We start from the raw sequence: 10,525 nt of genomic DNA, 5'->3' as shown, positions 1-10,525 counted from the left end.
TTCAGAATCTATAGAAAAAAATCGATTTGTTGCAGCATTTATTTGAATTGACCAATAAAAAATCATTAATAAATTACTTACTGTATCTGACTTGATAAAGATATTCTAATCTCCTGAGGAATTACAGGTGAGATGGACTAATACCAAGAGGAGTCCTGTTTGTATTGTTTCTTCCATGAATTATATTGTTCTCTCCTCACTATCACTCCTTTTCCTTATTCCAATTTCTTCTTCCCTGGTGGTTTTGGCTGGTTACTCAGTGGGTCCATATTAAATTACGGGAGGTTTGTACAGTTACTGTTTCCTTAATACTTGTTGTACTCCTTGGATTACATAGTGATAGCTGCATCTATCAATCTTCCCAGGGATTATTATTTCCTAACCCACCGGGTTGGTCTAGTGGTGAACTTGTAATCACAAATCAGCTGATTTTAAAAGCAAGAGTTCTAAGGTTCACTGCCTAGTAAAGGCAGTTACTTTTATACAGATTTGAATACTAGATAATGGATACCGGTGTTCTTTGGTGGGTGGGTTTCAATTAACCACACATCTCAGGAACGGTCCACCTGAGACTATACTTCATTTACATTCATACATATCATCCTCTGAAGTAATACCTTATGGTGGTTCCGGAGGCTAAACAGAAAAAAGAAAGAAAGGATTATTATTTTCTAACTGGTTGCTGTTTAAATAGCAAATAGCTCAACCTTGAAATGATGCACTTATTTATTGTGTAACAAAACTATCATCTCTCTTAAAATACATGCACATATATTTATAGTGGATGGAATACAAAATATGAGAAGAATTAGTGAATTATCCTCAGATATGAATTATGAGATGAAGAAAAGTTTTTTGACTGCCTTTTGATTCAAAACGAGACAGGATGTTAAAGAAAATCATAAAAAACAGAAAACTCCTTTTACAGCTTACATGATTACTCCCTATTAAGAGCTAATAAAAAAAATAGAAGCGACTTTCCAACTGGTTACCTTAAGGTATACCACAGATGAAACTAGAACAACCCAAATCATATGATTTTCCTGACAAAGAAATTGTAGAGGATAAGAAAAGAAGAGATAAAAGAAAGGGGTCAATCAACCCCCAGAGGGACTGCTTATGACTGGGGTTGATTGGGTAGTTTGCTACCTTGTCCACTGACCTATTGTACTAGTTTAAGCAGTTGTTTTACTGTAAATCAATGTGGGAGGGGACTGTATTCTTCTTTAACAGAAAGATTAGATTTTCAACAGTTTTAATGGAATAGATTTCTTTCCTTACTGTTTTTTTTTAACCTATTGTTAATCTAAGTTATGTACATAATGTAATATTGCCATTAAAACACGTAGTTTAATTTTTTTTAAATCCCAAAAAAAGTGCAAACATTGTAAATTAATGCAAAGTTACTAAAATTTAATAGTATTTCTATAACATGAGTTGGAACTGGAACAAGGGTGTACATATTTTTAAAAAAATTATAAATTTTTAATATAAAACATAAAGAAAGATCTTGTTGCTTTCTTTATGTTAAGAAAGGTAAGCTAGCACATTTATACAGGAATATATATGTGCAAATAAATAAACGTTATATAGTTTGTTAGTTTAATAAAGTATTTATAATTAATTATCAAATTAGTTTTTACAGTTATGCTTTTTTTCTGATACACTTGATTGATAGAAATGAAAGTTAAATGTTCCATTTCAACTTTCCTCTTCAGTGACCTTCAAATGCTCAATGATATGCAATTCATCCATGTCATTGAAACCATCACCTTAACATTGTCACTTTCTCTAATCTACATTTCAAGTAATATTTTATTCTAAACAATAAAGGAATAACATTAAAATAAACAACTAAGCAATACATTTAATTTAACGCTTTATAGAATATATAGACTATTTTTTATGGTATTTTTATTGTTTGGAAAAAGTTCTGTTATACCATCTATAAATCATACATAAAATTTATTTCTGGAATCTTTAACAATAATCTTTTCATATATTTGTCAGTATGAACAAACATAAAATTTATGTTTTATTACTTAGTTAGTACTACTGTTTATTTATTAACTGTTTGTGCTGTTTATGATTGGTTAAAAACTGTGTCTTATTAATCAATAACATAAGATGAATTATTAATTGATAAAGTAACGATAGAATAGAGGTTGATTACTTTTATAAAAACTGCTATCTAATGCATAAAAATTGAAGTGTATTATGCCTCTGCAAAGAAGAGATCTTGGAAGATATTTTTGAGCTTCCACATTTTCATACACTTCTCCAATAAGTTTAACATGCTGGTTAGTGTCCAGCATAAAATATTATCAATCTATGACAAATTGTAGACATCTTACTAATTGACAATCTGTATGTTCAATTGTGCCCACTTTTATTTTTTTCTACACCATATAGGCATATACTAACAAATATCACTAATCACTTTGAAATTGTTTGCCAAATTTCTTATAAAAACAATATAGCTTTCTGTACACAACAGTTTTATACTACGGGAATCGCTAAAAAATTTTGCACACTATCGTGCAACACGGAGACAAAAGGTACTATCGAGTTGGACGTGGCAACAGATGATAGGTTAAATCCCCCTCCCCAAATCTGCGATAATGTGTTGAAATCCGTTTACCGGTTTGTTTTCAGTAGCAGTTAAAATGGAGTCGAGTACGGTCAATATGTCAACACGGTTAAAACAGCGTGCAGTGATCGAATATTTAACAGCAAATTATGTAAATCCTACAATATTTTTCATCGTTCAAAGGCGGTTTACGATAGTGAAACTGTTGACAGGAGTAATATGAATAGCTGGACGTTGAAATTTCGCGAATGTGAAGCTGGTAAAGCGAAAATTGAGGACGTACCTCACAGTGGAAGACCAGTTTCTGTGACTGACGAGAAACATCGAAAGGAGGTGGAGTACTTGCTTCAAAACGACCGGTGGATCATCCAGCAACGTATCGCTATTCAGTTATGCACATCGAAAGAACGAGTAAGCCATATTATGGAGCAATTTGTCACCGTAAAATCTGTGCACGATGGATACCGTGAAAACTGACGAGACGAACACAAGCAGCGTCGTGTCGAATGTTGCGAAGAACTTTTACAGAGCTATCGTGTCGAAGGAAAATACTTCCTTTTCAATATTATGATCGGGGATGAGAGTTGAGTACATCATTACGACCCGAAAGAAAAAATGTATAGCATGGAATACAGATATTACGAATCGCCAAAACCCAAAATTTCAAAACTCAAGCCTCGACGAAGAAACTGCTTTTGACAGTGTTTTGGCATGCGAAACACCTTATGTGACTATCTGGAACATAGGACTTTCTGTCCAGTACGAGGGCTCTACCCCCTTGGAACTCGCTGTGTTCGTTAAACTCATGCTTGTGAGAATAATAATGATAGATAAAAATTAAAGCCTGTTCAGTTTATAAAAAGATTTCAGTGTTACACTGAACACTTCCGGTCAGTACTGGAATTTTGAATGATGTAAGAATAAGAGTTTCGAAACTGTCGGTCTACATATTAAAGTAAAATTGGTTACACAAACTTTGTACGGGTAAAAATGTATTTTATCTGGTTGAGAGTGAAATACCACCAGAAGGTGACCGTACTTCGTTTCTCTTTTTTTAAAAATTATTTTATGTTTTTTAAAAACCTCCTTAAAAAATCAAAATTACGAATAAATAAATGTTTTAGATATTTATCTGAAGAGTATTTGCAAGTTCCAATCTAGTGAAAATCTTTTTTAGAGTAGTCGGAAATGGGAAAAAATTTGCAATCATTGTTTAAAAACACTTTTTACTTTTCTTCACTCCTTTCAAGCGTGCACGGCGCAGTGTACGGAGCAGTGCAGGACTAGACGGGGTGCGCCTACCCATTTTAGCAAATATATGACAAGTGAGCGGTTGGGACACATCAGCCGGTAGTGTATGGCATCGTGCTTAGTCCGCTCATGCTGTTAGGCAAGCTCTAGAAGCTATTTAGGATATGGTCACTAAACTGTTCAAGGCTCAGTCGCCGTTTGTGGCATAGACATTAGGTCTTATGCTTTAGGGCGACCGCTTGGGGTGGTGGCGGAAGCCAAAGTGGGTATTTGGAAGCCCAAATCTACTGAATATCTGGGGTTTAGTATAGTCGGAAATGGGGGAAAATTTGCAATCTTCGTATAAAATTTTTTATTTTTCTTCACCTCTTTTAAGGTCGAATATCGCAAAATTTAGAAATTGGTTTTTATTTATGCACATGAAAATTACCCACACCAAAAATCAAGCTGATATCTTCATTTGTTACAGAGAAATTAAAAAAAAAATAAATAAATTTCATTTTTACTCCATTTTAACCTGTTAAACTAGGGTGTTTCATAAATTCGTTATTAGTGTGGACTTATACCACAAGAAGAACATGTATACAAATTTTCATCAATTTAGTTTCAGTAAATTTGGCTAGGCGTTGGTGAATCTGTCAGGACAAACTGATTAAGAGTACAGATAAAAAACCCAGGAACATCGGTGTAAATTTCGTTTTAATGTTGGCTTCATAAAATAAATAAATAATTCTTCATTTTCATCAAGTATTTATTTATAGTAAAGAGAAAAAAAAGGATGGATTAAAATACTAGATATTGAATTATTTTACAAATTAGTAATAATAAAAATAAGAAAAATAGTTAACAGTAATAATAAAAAAAAAAGTTATATTTGGTACGATTATACTACAAAATTTAAAAATAAGACAAAAATTACATCAATTTCTACGTACCGTTAACAACCCAGAATGATTTCGTAACTGTGTTATACATGGATGATTATTATTTAACGCCAACGGTTTCATTTTAAAACTTTACATCCTTAATACCGTATGTTATATTTTAAAAATCTTTAATAAGAATTTACTAATTCTTGTTCAACTTAAAAACTACTAATTAAAAAAAATTCACAAATCACGCTTAGTATTTCTATAACACTGATTAAAATATTAAAATTAAAAACAAAATTAATTTGTTTATTTTTACTTTAATGTAGGCTAATATTACTTACAAGAAGTTTCATTTCATGTCACTTAATATAAAAACACCGTTTCATAACATTGACTGCTCTAACTGTTCACAATTTAAAGAATGAATAAAATCTATAATCGAACAATAGTTTATATACCAGGGAAATGTTGGTACCTGTTAGAGCTAAGCGATATAACTCTAATAAGATATAAAAAAAAAAAACAATACAATACCGTTGAATAATTAACAAACAACAATATTATAACGCTTGGTTTGTGCAAGAAAGCATGATATATACAGAAAAAGAAATGAAAGAATGGATAGAGATGGTGATAGTGAAATGGCGCGTGATATAGTAGAAAAAAGGAGAAAGAAAGACAAATTTCTACGCTTTTCCAGACAACTAATAGTCTTCAAAGCGGTGTAGACATGAACGTTACTATATATATATATATAAAATACCAGTTGGATTCGATAATATTTAATATAGCTTCGGTGAATTGAAACTAGTAACCACTTTAAATAAAAAAATAAAGTAGTTTAACTAATTGACTGGTTTCGCTTTAAAGAAAAACAATCCTTTTAATAAAAACAAATGAAAAATTTCCTGCATCATCATTTTCAGTTAAACTATATTAAGGTGATATAGTATACTATATTATTTTATTATACTATAGTACTTGATGCGAGTGGTTTGTCAATAATTAACTAATTTAAAAACTTCAGGACATTTATATAAGATCTCTCAAATTTTATACATTAAATGTAATTACTATTATATTCAGTTATCCCGTTATATCTGGTTTGTTGTGATGCTTCTAATAACTGATTTAACGTCTACTGCTCTGAATACTTTCATGAAATATCAATTACATCTAATAACATTATATTTATGTCCCCCTGTTTTACCCTTCAGCCACTTTTCCCGCAATAATCCTCCTCACCATCTCAGAAACAGCGTTCCACTTTCCGACGGAATCACAATAATATTAGCAATATTATTCGGGTTTAGGGGGCCCATCACCTCCAAACACCGTACGCTTAAATCCGTCCTTCTACCGCTTACGAAAATCAGATGCTTGACATCATTAAGGGTGGCCCAACACGGACACAAATCGTCCTCGCTGCGCTCACTCGCAAACAGTACGACCTGAAGCAACCATGACCCAAAAAGAAACGGGTTAAGAAATAATGTGCTTCCTTAAAACCCCTACCGATCCACGATACAACACGATCAATTAACCTGAATATCCACCTATCCTTCGCTGATGTCTCCCATCAGGTCTGCCTCGACTAAGAAGTGATAGGGCAACGTCCTTCGCTTCTTGCGGTAGCAGTCGTCCCTGAATCTGGCCAACAGGTCCATCAGCGGCGTACCGGCAGTAACGAACGCCGCCTCCGATGAAAAAATCCTGTCCACTATCTTCTCTGTCCTCATTGCGGCTACGAGTATATGTCTCCGAAAGGAACGCCTTCCGTTCAGCCATACCCCGAAGTGCTTCACTGAAGTTTCGGAAAGTATACACCCTACACCTGGAAAGCGGCAGGGCCCAATCTCCGCTTTCCATCTTGGTCTTCTCTGGAATCAGTTCCAGCCTTTTATCGTGTAGCCAGCCACTGACTAACTCGACGGCTTCGTTGGCCCTGTCTGTTTCTCTCTGCATGGTCCTGCTCGCTACGACCAGAATAAAAACATCCGGGAAGGAAACAGGGACTATACCCACAGGTAAGGCTAGCCTCAGGATCCCATAGCAAACGATATTCCACAATAAGAGACCCAGGACAGACCGTTGCGGCACACCCCGATCGGCTGTAAATCTGACTTGGCCACTGACGTTAGATGTGAGGATAGTCTTTTGGCAGAGACAGAACTGCAACTCTCTCTTCACGTTAAGTATCGACCCACTTATCCGCGAACGATTCGAAGATAGATAACCGCAGCAGGCTGTTGAAAGCATTTCTGGTGTTGAAGAAGATAAGCCCCAGAATGTTCCTCCTGTGTCTCGACCTTGCTACCGCCCTGTCCACCATACTTTTGTTCATCGCGTCCACCGTGGAGATGCCTGTTCGAAATCCGTACTGATGCGGGCTTAAGTCTAAAACATGCTTCATAAAGTTGTTGATCAGACAAACAGGTCTATAGGTGGATGGGTCATCAACTGGACGTTCCTTCTTCCTGATCAGCACCTACCTAGATTTCTTCCAGATCTCCGACATGTGTTCATTGATCAAGATGTAGTTGAACGCTTGTGCGACCTATTACTTGGCACCATGTAGAATGCTATATACATTAAATCACACTGCGTCAATCACTCTCTACCACTTCAACCAGAAGACCGTCAGGCCCAGGACTCTATAATTGAGAACGATCTCCTTCTTTCTAATGTCAAACTTGCTGGGAAGAGCGCTGCCACACAACTATGTAGCTGAATCCGTAAAGACCGGCAGTCAGCGCCCGAATTTCTTAGCCACGATCTGGTATCCCTGGTTCCAGACGTCACCATCGATATCTTCGCACAGCTGCCTCCAATAATTCCTTTTGTATTTGATGACGGCCAGCTTATAGACTCTCCTGGCCTCGACGAAAAAAGCTCTCGCCTGTTCCTTCCTATCCGGGTCGAACCCGCGGTTCAACCTCTGCGACCGTCGCCGTACTAACCAACTAGCCCTCCTCATTTCGGCAGTTCAGCTGACCATTAGTAGACTCGCTTTATCCGATTGATCTTCTAAAAAAAAAAACTCCCAAGATCTCACAGATCTCTGTTACCGCCTCCAGCAAGATGTCCGGCCTCATCTCGTACTCTTGATACAGTCTAGCCGCGATTAAATTCTTAAATTTAACGCAACTTTCAGTATATACCACACCACACTGTCGTCACCGTCCCTCCTCGAACAGGATGATGGACGATCGCTAAGTAAGATCTCATCTGAGACCTCCCAAAAGTCGATCCTGCCAGCATGATCAGCAGTGATTTTGGTAAAGTCGATCCACGAACAACCATTTGCATTCTCAAACGTAGGAAGATGGCCGTCGTTTAAACAAACCAGCATCGCCACAGTCAGATCATTCAATACTAAATTCCTAGGGTTGTCCACCGAACCAACCCGAGTTCTAGATTTTGCATTGATGTGTACCGCGACCATAACCATAAGGTCCCAACACATCCTGATCTCAGTAAATACACCGAAGTTAATAGGATAGATGTTGGGCGAGCAGTAGCAGCCGAACAATACCAGCCGTCGACCGCCTTAGCGACACCCTAACCTAATCACCCCCTCATCAAAGTTGGAGTCAACATCCTTAATATGGACAACTTTTCTGTCCTCCCTACGGAAAGAAACATCAAGCCCGACAGCTTGCTCCTTCAAAACGGTCTTAAGGAGCTTTGCCTCCTTGGTCTCACCCGGATTCAGATTTCCTCGTTATTCATTTTCCTAAGGGAAAGGATTTCACCAATTTACTACTCTGAAACTTACTTCGGCTTCATACGATCAATGTCTCCAGCTTACTTCTTAAATTGCTTAATTCCAAAACAAGCTTACCCAGTTCCACTTCAGTATGCTTCAATTAGTCTGGTAGTGGTCTTGTGTACATGACTATGGATCATTTTGGCAATGTAGCAAGTGCATCATAAAAAAATTAATCATTTTACAAAAATTACACTAATAATTTTCTGATGGATTTTAGCCATTAAAGTATTCAGATTTATGCATTAATTAGAATGCAGTACAAAATGTTAAAAAGAGAGAACGAATGTTATTTTACAGCATCATGTTCTTGGAGTAATGTTTTAAGACTATAATCTTCAGAGATCTGTACTTATCAGTATTGAGGGTTTAGGGTTTAGCATTTAGCATTTAGGATTTTGGATTTTAGCATTTAGGTTTAGGATTATGTTAAATATTCTTTAATTTAAATTCATGCATTGTGTTTGATGTATCAGCTGTTAAATAGCAGCATTTTATGCACTTTTTTCATAGGTAGAACAAAAGTAATTAACTAGTTTTCATTTCAATGATTATGAAAATATAATTGAAACAACCAGTTGCACAAAGTTTCTGTTATGAATAAAAAATTTCAACAAGCATCACATCCAGTGCAGCTGTTTGCATTAGTGAATCTATGATTCATTTCTGATGAAGGCTGATTTATTGGAAAGTGTGTTCATTCCATATAAAGGATTTAAATATTGTGTAAACATCTTTAATTTCTGTTCTCCTGAGGTTACATTTGGAATGTTAAAGTTAGTACAGAAAAATTATGACTGAAAAAGATGTTACATTTAACACAGTGGTAGAACTTATGGAATCAATTCAAATCGCTTGAAATTGAATTCAAATCGTTTGATAACAAAAAAGTTACAAATAGTAAAATAAGAATTCTGTGAAACTGTTAACAGCTGCTTTACTCAAAGTTTGTTAATAATCTGTTACAAAACATTTAGTTACAATTATAGATTATTGGAAACTGAAAAATGAGGCAATGTAATGTTTGTTATACTACAATTTTTAAAAACTGTGGTCACCAGTTAGCTCTGAAGAAAACAAAACAAGTTTCTTTGAGATGTGAAGAGTGTAATGAAAACTTTATGTGTATTAAATGCTTCTATAAACTTCACATTAAATTTTATTTTTCAATTTACTGAAATATTTTTTAAGGCATTTTGTTATATTTTATTACTTTTCAACTTAAAATTATTATATTACATTATATTTTACATTTTTGTATTTTGTATTATACATTGTTTTTATTTTGTATTATATGCATTTAATTCTGCTGTTTAATTATCTTTTTTAAACATTTAATTACTATTCCTTGATATGATTTATACATTTTATCTAACTGTGTATCAGTCTGATACATACCACTTAAAATAAACAATGTTCACAATGTGATTTAAAACTGGCTGCTTGTATCTTATAGAATCACAAATAAAATATATTTTTCTTCTAATAAAAGGAAAAATAATTTAAAATGTTTAGGTAAAGGGAATAATATAAAATTTAATGGATTTTTAACCAAAAACATGATGCTGGCATGATAAGAAAAATTTAAAAAGCAGGTCCAGCATTCAAAGTGTTAGGAAAATTTAAGTAAATTGATTTCAAAGTAATTTTTGAAAAATAATTTCAAAAATATTAGTAGCTATATAATACTGTAGAGATACTATTTCTTTGAATTCAACTTGAATATTCATTCTTATATTATAAATATATATATATAAACAAGATAGAGAGAGAGAGAGAGAGATAGAGAGAGAGAGAGAGAGAGAGAGAGAGATAGAGAGATAGAGAGAGATAGAGAGAGAGAGAGAGAGAGAGAGAGATAGAGAGATAGAGAGAGATAGAGAGATAGAGAGAGAGAGAGAGAGATAGAGAGATAGAGATAGAGAGAGAGAGATAGAGAGATAGAGAGAGAGAGATAGAGAGATAGAGAGAGAGATAGAGAGAGAGATAGAGAGAGAGAGAGATAGAGAGAGAGAGAGAGAGAGAGAGATAGAGAGAGAGAGA

The sequence above is a fragment of the Lycorma delicatula genome, chromosome 10 (assembly GCF_047948215.1).
Source record: "Lycorma delicatula isolate Av1 chromosome 10, ASM4794821v1, whole genome shotgun sequence".
NCBI lineage: Eukaryota > Metazoa > Arthropoda > Insecta > Hemiptera > Fulgoridae > Lycorma > Lycorma delicatula.
Note: the sequence above shows the minus strand (reverse complement) of the source record.